Source organism: Ovis aries, chromosome 16 (genome assembly GCF_016772045.2).
Source record: "Ovis aries strain OAR_USU_Benz2616 breed Rambouillet chromosome 16, ARS-UI_Ramb_v3.0, whole genome shotgun sequence".
Classification (NCBI taxonomy): domain Eukaryota; kingdom Metazoa; phylum Chordata; class Mammalia; order Artiodactyla; family Bovidae; genus Ovis; species Ovis aries.
In genome coordinates, this window is record NC_056069.1 from 6,347,931 (window position 1) to 6,364,913 (window position 16,983).

The window sequence follows — 16,983 nt, forward strand, 5'->3', positions numbered from 1 at the left end:
TTTTATTTTCATTGAATTACGGTGTCCATCACATTTTGACTAATTTTATTTTTTGGAGTAGCTATCCTTTCATGATCGTGTGCCAAGTGAGCACCACACCAAGAGAAGAAAAGAGCCCAGGAGAGAAAGCAGGAGAAACGCGCCCGCTGATGTCAGAATTTTGTCATCTCCTGACTGTTGGGTATTTCAGTATCCATTTACATTCTTATGCCTTTTTATTCAAAGAAGAACTTGAAAACAATGGCTTTCAACTCTTTGTTTGCCTTTATACTATTGATAGGTCATTGGGGAGTCCCTTCAGTAATAGCTTCCTTAACTCATAGTGACTCTCAAAGTAAGAAAGTAGGGGAGGCTCCTCTTTGAAGGTTGCATCGGGATGGGGGTGGTGATGTGAGCACAGTTTGGAGGGCCCCCCTCCAGCTGGAACTTCCAATGCACAGCCAACTGAGGGCTGGTCCTGGCAGTGGTGGCAGCAGATGACCTGCCCGGTCAGGTTTATCGATGGCCATTAAATTTTATCCTATTCCTCTCCTTACTTTTGGCTCATTCACTCATTCGGAACATTCTATTAAACATCTGTTTGTGCCGATCACTGACCATGGTGAATAACAGAAGCCCCAGCTACCGAAGAGCGAATGCACAGTCTTACGGAAGAGACAGAGATACAGATAAAGAATTATATGCCCCTGCTTACAATAGCCAAGCCATGGAAACAGCTTAAATGCCCATTAACAGAAGAATGGATAAAGAAGATGCGGAGCATGCGTGCAGTGGAATACTACTCAGCCGTTAAAAACGAAATCATGCCATTTGCAGCCACATGGATGAGCTGAGTGAAGTAAGTCAGAAAGAGAAGGAGAAATATCATACGTCATCCCTCTTATGTGGAATCTAAAAAGAAATGAGCTCACAAAACAGAAGTAAACCCACAGACTTGGAGGACGAACTTATGTTTGCCAGGGTGTGGGGTGGGGGGAACGGATAGTTGGGGAGCTTGAGATGGACATGTACACCCTGCTATGTTTGAAATGGAAAACCAACAAGGACCTACTGTATAGCACATGGAGCCCTGCTTAATGTTGTGTGGCAGCCTGAACAGGAGGGGAGTCTGGGGGAAACATGATACTTGTATATCTATGGCTGGGTCCCCTCGCTGTTGATCTGAAACTATCACAACATTGTTTGTTAATCAGCTATACCCCAATACAAAATAAAAAGTTCGAAAATAAAAAAATTATATGCCAACATGAGACTTACTGAAATGTCATGTATGTAAGTGAGTTTGATGCATTGAATGGGGCTAATGTTGGGGCAAACTCTGCCTGGGGGGCAGGGAGGGATTAGGTAGATCTCATATAGGAATTGGCCTCTGAGCTGAGCCCTTGGTGGATACAGACAGGTTCACCAAGTTGTGGAAGGAACCACGAATTGAGGGACAGTGGAGAAAGGACGTGGAACAGAGGCAGAGCATTTGAGGAAGAGTGGATGGTTTTGCTGAACTTAGAGGAACCTGTAAAGGAGAATGCAGGGCTCAGAGCTAAGAAGGCAGGCCAAGGGCCAGAGAAGATCGTGAAAGCCAGACTCAAGTTTGTGAGCCTCTTCTCCCAGCAGAGAGGAGCCGCTGCTGTTTTCAGCAGGGGACTGCCTCTGTTAGCTCCTTTTCCAGAGATTTGGCAGCTGATTTTCTGTCATTTCCCATGATGTTGAAATTATACAAAGGGGATTCTCTGAAGATGGCAAACCATGTAGAAAAGGAGAAACTGAGTCGCAAACTCAGGACAGCATTTCCCGAATAGGTACGGTCCAATTTTCATGACCCCAAATCGAACGAAAGCAAGAGCATATAATTCAAAAGGGCAGCAATTCCAGGAGCTTCTTTTATGTTTTTGCTGGTAACAAGTCTTTATGTTTAAATGTTGTACGTCACAAGTTCCGGAACTCCACTTCAAATGGCATGGTGGCATGCATCCTGGAGCAGTGAGGCAGTCAGTAAGTCTTCTACTTCCAGGCTCAGCGTCGTCTCAACCTATTCCAAACCCACGACTCAAAAATGACCAGGAAAATATAAATAAACACAAGAAAGTATCAAGCAAGCGGCGTGGCTCATAATGGATCCTCTCTCCATTTTCCCTAAAAATAGTATTTCTCAGACTCCAGATGTATCTGGCCCACCTGCGAAGCTTGATAAAACGTGGATTGCTCCATCCCCAGAATTCCTGATTTGCTCCGGTAGGGACAAGGGGCAAGAATTTGCATCCAGAGAAAGTCTCAGAAAGTTCCCCGTTAATGCTAAGGCTGTTAGGAGACTACAGTTTGAGAAACACTGCCTGAAAACATGTATAAGACTCTAGAGATGCTGTTCAGCCTCACAGGTCTTCCTTGTACATTAAACCCAAGGAGACATCAGGTGAATTATCAGAGCACTCAGTGAAACTGTCTGAATGCTAACTGTCCACATCTTGATGGGAGACCTGCTCAGGCACAGTGTGAACTTGGCCCTGTTGGAGTGGTTGAGGCTGGAGGTCCTGTCTCATTTTCTTCTGACCCATTGAGCCTCATTCTGTCCTGGATCAGGCTGGGTGCTCATACAATCTACTCTCTTCCAGAGGTCCATGATGAGACCTAACTAGTAAATTCAGGAAGGGGAGCCCAACCAATGTCTGGGGCTGGATGCAGGATCCTGGCTCTTGAAGTAAAAGCAGAGCCCCACTGAGTGCAGCCAGCAGCAGAGACAGTCAGCAGGATGTGACAGAGGGTGAACCCTGGTATCAAGAGAGCATTAGCAGGAATGGGCCAAGGGTGGCCTGGAAATGTACCCTAATTCCCCTTCTCTTGTTTCAAAGAGTCCCTTCTCTGACCCAGCATCCCTTCTTTCCCAGTCCCTGGCAGGCACAAGCCAGAGCAGAGATCCTGGGGATTAAATCTTCTCTGAAAACCAAAGTCAGGTTTAGCTTTAGCAAAGAAGCAGCTAAAAGAAACTGGAGGTCTCCCAGGCCCTGCTGGAGAGCAGGCACACCAGGTCAGGATTCATCATTTGGGTTGTGGTTGCTAATTTATTGGCTCATGGAAGGTCAATCTGATCCCCACTTTCTCACTGTCTCATATGCTGCTGCTGCTGCTAAGTCGCTTCAGTCATGTCCGACTCTGTGCGACCCCATAGACGGCAGCCCACCAGGCTCCCCCGTCCCTGGGATTCTCCAGGCAAGAACACTGGAGTGGATTGCCAGTTCCTTCTCCAGTGCATGAAAGTGAAAAGTGAAAGTGAAGTCACTCAGTCGTGTCCGACTCTTAGCGACCCCATGGACTGCAGCCCACCAGGCTGCTCCGTCCATGGGATTTTCTAGGCAAGAGTACTGGAGTGGGGTGCCATTGCCTCATATAAGGCAGGCATGACGCCTCTTACACTGCCCTCCCTGGGGAGGAAGAAAAGCTGGGCAGATGTTCTGAAACCCCCTCGTTGCTTTTAGGCGGTCCATTGCATGTGTTGGCAGAGCCTCTTGGACACCAGAGGGCGCTGTGGCACCAGCTCATTCCCTAAAGGCCCCTTTCCCCAAAGATGCCAGGATCCAGAGCAGTGGAGTTCTGAAGGTCTGGCAACCACAGCCAACAGACACAAGGTTGGAAATGATCCAAAAAATGGGAACTATGTGTTTTTACTCACTCCGAGTTGTCACTGATGGTTCACCAGCTTTTCTGGAGGGAAGAAAATAAAAAGAGTTACTACTATGTTACCTGTATGGAGAGATTTAAAGACCTGTTCTGATTTCAGACAAGTTCAGAATTTGAAATAAATAAACAAACGAATAAATAAATTCCTCGGAAACAAGGAAGTGAGGTAGTAACTGTTGGGGAAAATTCTACAAGATCTATGCAGAGGCCTGTTTGCAGGTTATAGCCAGAGTAGGGACTCACATGCCAGGCAGGAAATTCCAAGTGCCCAGGAAATAGCCACAGACACGATCAGACTGGATCTCAGGCTGGGTGTCAGCAAAGGAGATGAGGGCTTCCCTGATGGCACAGATGGAAAAGAATCTGCCTCAATGCCAGAGACCCAGGGTTGATCCCAGGGTCAGGAAGATCCCCTGGAGAAGGGAATGGCTACCCACTCCAGTATTCTTACCTGGAGAATCCCATGGACAGAGGAGCATGGAGGGCCATAGTCCACGGGATTTCAAAGAGTCAAACACGACTGAGCAACTAACACTTTCATTTTCATCAGCAAACGAGACCAACCTCTTCACTTGAGGGGAAGCTTCAGGGATAATTGTCAGTAGTTATTAAGCACTTACTGTTAGCTAAGTGAGTTAAATGGTTTACATGGATTATCTCATTTCTCTTCAACAAAACCCTTCAAGATAAAGATGATAACTTGGATCAAGAAACTTCAGCTAAGAAAGGCTGAGTGCAGCTAATTATCTGGTGAGCAGTGATGCAAGATTTGAACCTGTCTCCAAGAAGGTGCCCAGGCTCACAGGTCTCACCGCTTGTCCTTTCCAGCCCAGTTCCCAGCTGTGTCCAGCAGCAGGTGGCCAGGGCTCTACTCACCCTGACACCCCTAAAGACAGTAAGGATCACAGACCAGCACAGATGGCCAGCTTAGAATTCGCTACAGGCTGGAGATGGGAGGGCATGATTTACAAGCAGATGAACTATTTCTGTGCAGAAATCAAATAAAATAAGTTTTCCACGACAGGCTTATTTCAGATATTCTGTCATCTGCTGTAGGAGGATGCATAAATGATGCGTCGAGTGATGCTCCCAATTTTCAGTCGGCAGATTATGAAACTGAAGGACATTTTCGGCAGAATTGAGCCTCTAGAGATGGGAGCCTCAAGTATAATACAGGCTTGGCAATGATCACATCAGCCAGGTTTTATGAGATAATGAATGAAAATGCTATTGAAATCAGGAAGCAGCATAAAAAAGAAAGAGAACTGTACGTGATCCAGATCAAAAGCACCCCTCTCTCTACCTCTCTTTCTCTCTCTCTTCTCTGTTTCTCTCTCTCTCTTCTCTTTTTCTCTCTTCTCTTTCTCTCTCTCTCTTCTCTGTTTCTCTCTCTCTCTCTTCTCTTTCTCTCTCTTCTCTTTCTCTCTCTCTCTCTTCTCTCTTTCTTTCTCTCTCTACCTCTCTTTCTCTCTCTCTCTTCTCTCTTATAAGAACACCACCTCCCTTCCCAGGGCTTCCCTGGTGGCTCAGACAGTAAAGAATCTGCCTGCAACTCAGGACACCTGGGTTCAATCCCTGGGTTGGGAAGATCCCCTGGAGAAGAGAATGGTAACCCCCTCCAGTAATCTTGCCTGGAGAATTCCATGGACAGAGGAGCCCAGCAGTCTACAGTCCATGGGGTCACAAGGAGCTGGACACGCCTGAGTGACTAACACACACACTTTCCCTTCCCATAGAGAAGACTCATGACACATTGCAAACAAGCATGACCCGAGTCACAACTGGCTTCAAAGCTCTGCCCCACTGCTTACTCATTGTGTAGCCTTGAACGAGCAGCTTCACCTCCCTGAGCCTCAGTTTCTTTGTCTTTTGAATGGGAATAATAACAATCAGACCTCACAGAGTAGATAATAACAATGACTGTACACGTTTACCACGTGTTGCAAGCCAGGAATTTGTGCCCAGTGCTTTACACAGTTCAGCACGTCACGTCTTCCCAACAGACAACTGGGCAACAACTGCCATCATCCCCTGATTTATCAGTAGGAGGATAGGCCCAGAGGGAGCACTGCTCACAAGTTCCAGGGAGGAATTCAAACTGGAGTTTATCAGCCCTTAGGGCTTAGAACTTAAATGCTCCTAACTGGTCACAGGAGCCAGTGATTACATCTGAGAAGGGGCTGGAGAAACAAGACCTCTGACAAATGATGTCATAGAACCTCACGGGTAATCTAATGGCACACAGTGGGTTTTGTTAAAGAAGAGAAGAGAAGGAAGAGATTTTCTGGGTTCTTTTTTTTCATTGTCTATCTTTACCTGCTCTTTGGACAGGACTTTGTAGCTCCCAAAGCAGTCCCCATACACAGTCTCTTTTGATTCTGATGCTAATCAAATGAGGAGCACAACACAGGTTTCATCATCTCATTTTACGGAAGATAAAATGGGTCCTAGGACCTAACAACTGGATAAAGGCCCCACTAGTGACAAAAGCTCAGGTACAATTTCACAGGGTTAGAAGATCATGAACAAGGATTTGGCATATTGACCGGCATATAGCAAGTGCTCAATAAATTCCTGCAGGATCTGACAGGCTTTAAAAAGCCTTCCTGGACCATACTCGTTCCCTCTTCCCCCAAGCATGGATCTGCTTCTATGTGGCACATGGCAGCTACGGTGCAGAGTGGAGTTTTGGGATAACATGGAGCAGTCAGTGAAAAATTGGGGGTGGTCTGAACATCGTCAGAGTTGGTTGGACAGGCCTGCAAGAGGCCAGATGACTGATTCTCCCAGTCCCTTTGGAAAACTTTAGAGCAGGAAATAATCGAGAGATGGTCCAGTCCAGTGTCTTCCAGCTCTTCACTGCTGCATCCGGAGAAGGCCGGCCATATCTGAAAGCCACCTGCACTGCTATTTATTTAGTGTTTGCTTGAAATAAACTCATTTTTAAATTTACATGGATGTATTGAAATACACGATATATAATAAATTATATGTTAAAACATAGTTATATGTTTTATAATAAATTATATGTTAAAAGAGGAGAGTGAAAAAGCTGGCTTATAACTCAACATTCAAAAAACAAAGATCATGGCATCTGGTCCCATCACTTCATGGCAAATAGAGGGGGAAAGAATGGAAACAATGAAAGTCTTTGTTTTCTTGGGCTCCAGAATCACTGCAGATGGTGACTGCAGCCTTGAAATTAAAAGATGCTTGCTCCTTGGAAGAAAAGCTATGACAAACCTAGACAGCATATTAAAAAGCAGAGACATTACTTTGACAATGAAGGTCCATATAGTGAAAGCTATGGTTTTTCCAGTAGTCATGTATGGATGTGAGAGTTGGACCATAAAAAAGCTGAGCACTGAAGAACTGATGCTTTTGATCTGTGGTGTTGGAGAAGACTCTTGAGAGTCCCTTGGACTGCAAGGAGATCCAGCCACTCGATCCTAAAGGAAATCAGTCCTGAATATTCATTGGAAGGACTGATGCTGAAGCTGAAGCTCCAGTACTTTGGCCACCTGATGTGGAGAACTGACTCATTGGAAAAGACCCTGATGCTGGGAAAGATTGAAGGTGGGAGGAGAAAGAGATGACAGAGGATGAGATGGTTGGATGGCATCACCGACTCAAATGGACATGAGTTTGAGTAAACTCCGGGAGTTGGTGATGGGCAGGGAGGCCTGGCATGCTGCAGTCGGACACGACTGAGCAACTGAACTGACTGACTGACATGTTGAAACATACAGATTTATTATATATATTATATAAATTTATTACATTTATGGATTTATATTATATATAGTAAAGATTGATTATATACATGTCGGATCAATATTTATTCATGAAATCATAGATTCGATTTGCTGGATATAGACTTTTCTAATATGTGCATCTGCTCCAGTTCATGAATTTCTAATAAACACAGTGATTAGAATATAAAAATGTGTCCCTGTTCCACACTCGACAATTGATCCAGTCACGTGTGTTCTAAAGGACAACACACAGCACCGAGGAAGAAAATATGGCACAGATAACTAGTAGCGCAGGGGGTTTTATACTCAGCTCTTGGAATTGGGGCTCTTTCCCACTAAATGTTCCCTTTTGACCTTGAGATCTGCAACATTAGCTCCCTAGGGTTTGTGGGGCAAAAGTATCAGAAGGTGGGAGATACACACACTCATCAGAAGGCCTCCTCGGGGGCACCCTGGGATAGGGCTTTTGGAAAGTTCATGCTAATTGCCATCTTCTCCAGGCTGTGTATCACTTCTGTAATCTGGTTTCTGTGTTAAAAAATAATAATAATAACTCAAAGGAAAGCAAAGTTAGTTTTTAATATGCCTCATAAATCCAGAAAGATCAATATTAAGGGAAATATAGGGGAAAGTTCATTTTTGCTATTTGCCAAGTGCTTGGTCTCTAGTCATCGTACCTAGCAGTTCCCCGACCGGGGATTGAACCCACACCTTCCTCAGTGAAAGCACAGAGTCCTAACCAATGGACCAGCAGGAAATCCCCCAACACTGATGTTTTAAGAGATGGGAGGATGGTCACACCTGACCAGATGATGGCACTGATGCCTGCACAGCACCGCCTGCCTGGCCTGGGGGTGGGTGGGATGATGTTGCTTCCCATTCCCAAACTTCAGAAGCCGATGGGCAACGGGTTTCCAGAATGTGCCCATAAAATCGCACAGCCGAGACCTGGAAGCCGGGCACTTCTGGCTCCTGGTTCTAACTGCTGAGCACATTGCCCACTCTTGGTTGGATGCACTCGTTTCTAAGAGTGGACATGGAGACAGCCGGGCGCGCCCAGCACAGTCTGCGCAGGCACAGGCCACAGCCTTGTTGCTGGGAGCGCGCATCTACCGGCCTCATTGCAAAGGGCAACATCAGAGAGGCCTGTCATCTGATAGTCAACGGCTCATCCTGCCAGTCGGGGAAGAGTCAAAACACAGTTAAAGTTTAGTAGACTTCATCTACTTAATAATAAAAATAATAATGGCCCAATTAATAGCAATCCTGTGCAGTTTTATGGACGCTTTCATCTGAGAATCAAAGTGGTTTGGAAGAGAAGGCATCATTGGGCTGATTTTACAGATGAGAAAAGTCAAATGACTTGCCCAAGGTCAGGGCCGAGTCAGCCCTGGAGCCACGGGGAGAATGCCAGGCTCGCTCCCTCCTTACATCCCTCTCTGTACCTGGCACTTTGGTGGTAGTATCTTTCATCTGAGAATCTTAAATTAATCTCCTGATAATTATCACTGTTCACTGGTGGCCAAAAGAAAAAAAAATCTCTCCCTGGCTCGGCCAGCAGCAGAGGTCTCTGTCGTGTGCTGACTCCAGTGGCCTACAGAAGAGAGTGGGTGCCAGGCACCAATACCATCTCCCATCCCCAGTGAGGGGGCCCAGGGTCCTGGGCTCACCAGTCGGGGTGGCTGAGATTCCGGTGAAGTCAAGAGACAGGAGGGAAACAGGCAGTGGGCCCAGTGTGGGAAGCCATTTCCCATTTAATAATTCTAAAATTATTTTGATGGTGCCGGCTTGAATGGTTGTTTATACCAACTCACATAAATCCAGTCTTCTGGCACAAGGTGAAAAGAGATTTTAGAGTCAGATAGACCTGTATTTGAATTTTGACTCTGCCACTTAATAGCTGTGTGGCCTTGGATTGCTTGACCTCTCTGAGCCTCAATGTCTTTTTTTAGTTTCCCCCAACCTCCGAGCCTCAATGTCTTTATTTGTAAAATCAGTATGGCTCTATCTTAGGTGTCTTTGGCCCCAACAAGTTCAGCTACACGTGCTCTCTCTTTCTTTAACACAATAGTACAAAATGTTATTTTGCATGTGTAGTCCTTAATATACCCTGTGAGTGAAGTGCTCAGCCGTGTCCAGCTCTTTGAGACCCCATGGACTGTAGGCTATCAGGCTCCTCTGTCGTGGGATTCTCCAGGCAAGAATATTGGAGTGGGTTGGCATTTCCTCTTCCAGGGGATCTTCCTGACCCAAGGACAGAAGCCACATCTCCAGCATTTCTGCTTTGGCAGGTGGATTCTTTACCACTGTGCCAGCTGGGGAGTTAATATACTGTACATTGCTGTAATATATTGTACATTCTAGAATATTTATATATCCAGGGTGCAGAGGCTATATCCCACACTAGACATATCACAACTTATAAGTAAATATCTTTAAAGGATTTTCAAGAATGATGTTAATGACTTTAAGTTCTTGCCTTACATCTGGTTGGGGGCCATCATGTCCTTTCACCATAACTACCATTCCTGATGGTCAGGGGTTAGCAGGAACACAGGTGAGCCAGGAGAGGCTCCACCAGTGGGAGTGATTTTCATTAGGCTCAGTCCAACAAGAGTACAAAAGTGAAAAGCAAGATTAAACAAAAAATCTTGCTTCAAGAAGGAAAAAAAGGAGCAGAAAGAAGAAGAGGCAGAAAAAGGAGAGGAAGAGCCTTCCTGAGAGGCTGGCACTGTGCAGGGCTGGCTAGATGGTCCTTCTCAGCCCCAGAGCCCTGGAAGATGTTGCATGCGTCTTGCTGCACAGATTAGGAAGCAGACTCGGCATCATGACGGAACCTGCCCAGGTTCACGGAGCCCGTAAGTGGCTAACAGGGATTTGAGCTCCCGCCTGTCTGATCCCCAGGCTTGTGTTCTCTACTGGGTATTTGGAAGGCTTCTTCCTTAGAATCCATCTTTCATGTGTTGGATGGTGGAGAGGTATCTGCTTGTATCTGTTAGGGTCTGGGCAGGATATAGCAGGCACCTCACCTGAGTTCCAGATGGTCAGTGAGGTTCAAAGTTGTGGGCAAAGGTGAGATGCAGTGCCTGGAGAACTATGCCCCTAGGCCCAAAGGGATGAAGGGAGGCAGCAGTTCCAGGAGTCTGAACAGAGGGTCATATAGGAGGCCCCTTTGGCAGGGTGGGGCTTGGGTGCGGAGGATTCAGACCTCACATCCCTCTTTCCCTAAACTTCAGATTTCCAGCTAGGCTCCCTCCTAACCAAATCACATTGAAAGCAGAGTGTGAAGGAGATAGTTTTCCAGGTCAGCCTTCTGGGACAAAAAAAAAAAAAAAAAAAAACAGGAGAGAGAAGAGTAGAGAGCAGATACGGGGTGGGATGATGGAGGACCGATATTCTTTCAATTATGAACAGGCTTCCCTGGTGGCTCAGACGGTAAAGCACCTGCGTGCAATATGGGAGACCCGGGTTTGATCCCTGGGTTGGGAAGATCCTCTGGAGAAGGAAATGGCAACCCACTCCAGTACTCTTGCCTGGAAAATCCCATGGATGGAGGAGCCTGGTATGCTACAGTCCATAAGGTCACAAAGAGTCGGACATAACTGAGGGACTTCACTTTCACTTTCCAAGCTGCAAATGGCCTCCCCTCCCAAAGCCAGGTGGTAAAGTCCCTGCTGGCCAGTCCTAGGTCTTCCCAGGTTGCTCAGTGGTAAAGAATCTGCCTGCCAATGCAGGAGACACAGGTTCTATCCCTGAGTGGGGAAGATCCCCTGGAGGAGGAAATGGCAACCTACTCCAGTATTCTTACCTGGAAAATCCCATGGACAGAGGGGCTTAGCAGGCTACAGTCCACGGGGTTGCAAAGAGTCAGACATGACTTAGGAACTGAGCACACCCGTACACAGCCATTCCTAGCTTGTTCTGAGAGTCCTTGAAAGATCTTGTCAGTAGATAGGAGAGCATCCTTGGAGCTAGCCAAAGAAGGACATCCAGTCCATTTTACAGGTAGAGAAACTGAGGTCCGAGAAGGGAAATAACTGGCACAAAGACAACTAAGGACATCACCAGAAAGAGAAGATGGTAGATGGATTGTTCATTCCGCCCCCTAGCTGGCATCTTCATCCCACCCTCCCTCCGTCTCTCCATCCATCCATCTATCCATCCATTGATTCAGCAAGTACTTAATTATGTTCAGAGCAGTCAAGGAGTCCCAGACGTCCTCATTGACAGAAAGCCTGGGGAAGATGATGTGCTTTTTCACTCTCCCATGGCTCAATTATAACTAGGGATAATCATTGACATCTATTCAGCGCTTTCTGTTTGCCAGGGACTGTGCAAAGAACTTGCCTCTTGCTTGCATTATCTCATTTAATCCCCACAGTAACTCTCCGAGGGAGGTATAATGGTTATTGTCTCCATTTTACAAACAGGAAATCAAGGCTTAGAGAGATTAACTAACTTGTCCAACATCACCCAGCTGGGAAGCCATGAATCTGAGCTGAGAGTCTGGATCTTTCTGGCTTCAGGAACTAGTGTTTAAGGCCCATGCTGCATTTCAGAGGCCCAAACTGGGCACCCGTAGGCCAGGTGCAGACATGGTTTATTTGTTTTGCACTAAGCCAGTGTGCAAAAATGGAGAGATTTTTATTCTAAAACTTCAGATTGCGTTACTTTTCTTTTGAAGGTCTGGAAGGTTTGGCCACACGGGGCGTGCGTTTCCTCCTGGCACACTGCCTGCCCGTGCAGCTTGCCCGTGGATGCCCTCCATCTGTCTCCTTAGAGGACTGGGTTTGTGGTCCTGGCTGGTCTGCCTCTTTGTTCCGTGGCGAAATGCACTAGTGTGATACAGGGTGAGTGCCCCCCAGCACACGGACTGGCGCTTTCACCCAGGACAGGGTCACTTCTCTTGACACTTAGCCAAACCCATGGGAAACCCTCAAATGCTAAGTCTTCAGGGCAGTAAACAGCTAATAACCTGCCTTTCCTCAGCTCCTCCTGGCCAGCCCTGGCAGTGGAGCACAAAGGCAGCCCCACCATGCCAGGAAAATGCCCAACCAAAGAGGCCCGTCTCCAAATGCAGCCCATGGCAACCCCATTGAAGGCAGATAAAACATTTTCAACAATATCACCTTTTATCTTCGCTTTGTGGGCCAAAGGGATAAAACACAGTTGCCAAACACAAATTAATGTGTAATTATTTTCCTTGCCTGAATCATTTTCTTTCATGTGTCAGAGCATGCTGAGCAAATAGCACCACACCTTGAACTTTAATTGTGGTAATCAGGGCTCTGAGCCACAAGAAAGTCTCTTTCTAATGCCTCCTTTAGCACTGACTTTCAAGTCAAAGCAACTGATTTTTTTTTCCTTCCTCATCTCTTCTTTTTAAGGAAAAGAGACATATATTGGAGGACGTCTCAGGCCTGCTGCAACCAATGTCATGCCTGCTTGGCCTGGGAAAGTGCTCCTCCCCATCCCCCCACCCCCCAGTATAAACACAGCCACCTTTGACAGGTGACTTAGTGAGTTAATGGCTGTTCTTTTCTCTTATTCATTTGGTGACTAATTATTTGCTTAGTGAGTTTAAGACCACCTATCTTTGTAGTAATACCATAATGGGATACACGCTACATTGTTTATCTGCTAAGATAGTCTTGCCATTTGAGTTGCACGAAACCAGCAAAGAGAGAAGAGAAGAGGGGGCTTACTGTGAGCCGCTGGCAACAGGCACATCGGCTGGCATCTTGCAATCCTCTAAGCCTTGCGCTGTAAATTATTTTGAGCCGTTTCTTCTTTCTGCCTCAGCAGACCTAAGGTGACACTCCCAGGTACATGGTGACCGTTTACAGACAAGAAACCAGCTCTGGACTCACAGGAAAATCGCCTCCCTCTTGTCACTAGGGAAGATCAAAGTCAGAGACATTTATGGGGAAGCAAACACAACTCTGGCCCTCCGTGATATCCAGGCCCTCAGTACCGGGCACGGCATTGTCCCTGAATGAGATTTCAGTCATCCTTCCTAAGGCTCACTTAGGATCCTTGGGGGTGAGGGAAGTTGGACGGTTGATAACTTCACTTTTCCTCAAGTAATACACTAGTCTGGGTGGGTTGTTTTGAACAGGAGACAGAAAAAGTCCTTATGTCTAGAAATTTGTTATCTTTTCTATCTTAGTGCTCTTCACGACAGTGGGGCCAGCCCAGGAAAGTTAGTATTAACGCAGCTGACATGGAGAAGGTTCTGAGCAAAATACGATGGAGGAATACATTACGCATAAGTGAATATCTAAAAAATTCATTTTGTTGAAGATAGGGAACTTCACTGGGGATAGTAATTCTTTATTCCCACAGTCATTCATGCACGCATTGACGTATTCCGTAATAATTAAGCACCTACCGTAAGACCTGAGGATTTGATAAAGAGAAAGACTCAGCCTCTGCTCTCAGGAGGAGTCCAGAGAACTGAGCATAGGTGGGAAAGTTTCAGAAACCTGGAATTAGGGCTGCTATGGAGAGAAAGACAGCTGGTGTGCTGCTGAGCACCAAACAGCGGTTCTTTAAGTACACTTCTGACATGATATTTTCATTGACGTTAACAATCAAGATGAAAATCAAACAAGGACTAGGTTTCAAGCCCACTTGTTTATCGATGGAATGAGCACTTTGCTATATGGAATACAAGTTTTCAGATATCAGAATATTGTCTTCCATTTTAGGGGGCTATTCACATACAGTGGCTGCCAACGTGCCCACTTAGCAAGTTGAAGCTGTATCGTTTAGCTGTATTGAAGCTGTATTTTCTCCACCACTTTGTTAAATCTGATCAAACAGCACAGCAATAAACTCAGCCCTGATAGGTAACATTTGCTAGTTTCTATGGTGTAGATATTCCAACTGTGGCTGATTTCAAAGCCACTAATGTATTATCACTGAAAGGTACACGGCCATACCCCATTATATAGCATCTCCACCACACAGATGCACTGGATACGAATAATCTTCAGAGCATAGATAATAGTAAAATGTAATAAAATAATTAGGAAGTGATGAGTTTTGAGTATTTATGACCTTTGTTTTTAATATCATTTACTTAATTATAAGTGTTTATAATTTAATCTTTAATAATTGCCATGTTTAACAACCAGCTTGCAAAATTCCTGACAATTTAATAATTGGCTTTCACAGACTGGTAAGGACAGGCTCCGGCACATTCCTGGGCCTAACCCAACAGGAGAGGTCAAGAAGGGCTTCCCAGAGAAGGAGATTGCTGGTCCGAGAAGCACCATAGGGTGGAGAAGATATTGGGCTCCATCCAAAGTCCAACTCCAGGGATTTGAATCTTAGGTCTGCTTCTTTCTGGTTCTGTGACCTTGTTGCTAGTTGCTTGGCTATTCTATGCCTCAGTTTCTGGTTCCTTAAAGTGGGTATGATAATGCCTAACTCTCAGGGTTGCTCTGGATAAAGTGTCTGGCCTCTAGAGACACTCTCTGATGCTGACTCTTACTGAAAGACAAGCTGGAACCCAAGCGCAGGAGGGGAGGGTGGAGAGCCTTCCAGACAGACTCGGGGAGCTGATGCACAAAGGCAGACAAAGAGAGCCAGGGGCTTCTGAAACAGCCACGTGTTCTGTAGACACAGCATCCTTCAAAGCACAAATGAGGCCGGAAGAGGCAGGGGCCTTGAGTGTCGTGCTCAGAAACATCATCTTGATCCTGGAGGTGGGTCCCTATGCTCTAGGGGAGGTCTGTCTGGGCTTGTCTCCCCATCTTTAAAATAGAGCTCACTCATCCCATTCCATAACTTAGGACAATTATGGCAATTAAAAGGACTACCATTTGTAAAATGCTCAGTGCACAGCCTGGCAGACAGTAGAAATGGTTTCGTTATCATTGTTTTTATTATTCTTTTATTAAAAAATTATTTTTGTTTATTTTGTTTTACATGGGGGTCTGGTTGATTAGCAATGCTGTGTCAGTTTCAGGTATAAAATAAAATGATTCAGTTACACATATGTATGTATCGATCCCTTTTCAAGTTATTTCTCCATTTAAGTCGTTACATAGTATTGAACAGCATGGCCTGTTGGGTTATCTAGGTCCTTGTTGGTTATCTGCTTTAAATATAGCAGTGTGTATATGTCGGACCCAAAATCCCTAACTATCCCTTCCTCCCACCCCTGGTAGCCATAAGTTAGTTCTCTAAGTCTGTGAGTCTATTTCTGTTTGGTAAATAAGTTCATTTATATAATCCCTTTTTAGATTCTGCATGTAAGCCATGTCATACGATATTTCTCTTTCTCTGTCTGACTTCTCTCATTATGACCTTTTCTAGACTTATCCATGTTGCTGCAAATGGCATTATTTCATTCTTTTTAAAGGCTGAGTAATATTCCATTGTATATGTTCACCACCTCTTCTTTATCCATCCCTCTATCGATGGACATTTAGGTGGCTTCTATGTCTTGGCTATTGTAAACGGTGCTACAATGAACACTGGGGTGCGTGTACCCTTTTGGATCATGCTTTATCCAGATACATGCCTGGGAGTGAGCAGCTCTATTTTTAGTTTTTTAAGGAAACTTCATACTGTTCTCCAAAGTGGTTGTATCAATTTACATTCCCACCACCAGTGCAGGAGGATTCCCTTCTCTCCACACCCTCTCCAGCATTTGTTGTCTGTAGATTTTTTGTTGATGGCCATTCTGACTGGTGTCAGGTGACATCTCATTGTAGTTTTGATTTGTATTTCTCGAATAATTAGAGACGTTAAACATCTTTTCATGTGCCTCTTGCCCATCTATATGTTTTCTTTGAAGAAATGTCCATTTAGGTCTTCTGCCCATTTTTTGATTGGGATGTTTGTTCTAATGACAATAAACCACATAAGCCGCTAATAAATTTTGGAGACTAATCCCTCGTTAGTCACATCACATCACTGGCAAGTATCTTCTCCCATTCAGTGGGTGTTCTTTCATTCGCTTATGATGTACTTTTTATTGTTCTGAGAGCCCGGCTCAGTGCCTGAGAATGATAGGCGATAAGTGAAGGTTGTTATTTATGCTGGACTGTCTCAGGCAGAGATACCCTCCTATCCTACCCCCTTTCCCCAACACACTCTGGCACAAAGGTCAGATGGCCCTTAGGTGGAGCTGAGAAGGCCTCTGGAAGGGATCTATCTGCTGCCAGACGTGGCTTTCTACCAGTGACCATCTGGAGGGCACAAGAGGTCAACACCTAGGGGTCTCTCTTTGAGTCCCTTTGAAAGAGTGATCACAGAAGATGATGTCCCTCCTGCCCGCAGAAGCTGCTGTCAGATTCTCGGGAGGCTGTCAGCTCATGCTGTGGTCTGCATGATGCCAAGACACCCATCACAGCTGCCCAGAGGCCTGCCCGTGGGCCCACCTTTTCTTCCTCTGCCAGGTACATACAGGGAGTCAGGTTGATCCTCTAGATAATTTTTTGGCCCTAAATGCTATTACTGAGAAACAATCAGGGACGCTTGCTTGCTCGTTATGCATGAAATGCCTGTTTATAGGAAGCTATTCAGAGCGCTGCCATTTGTCTGG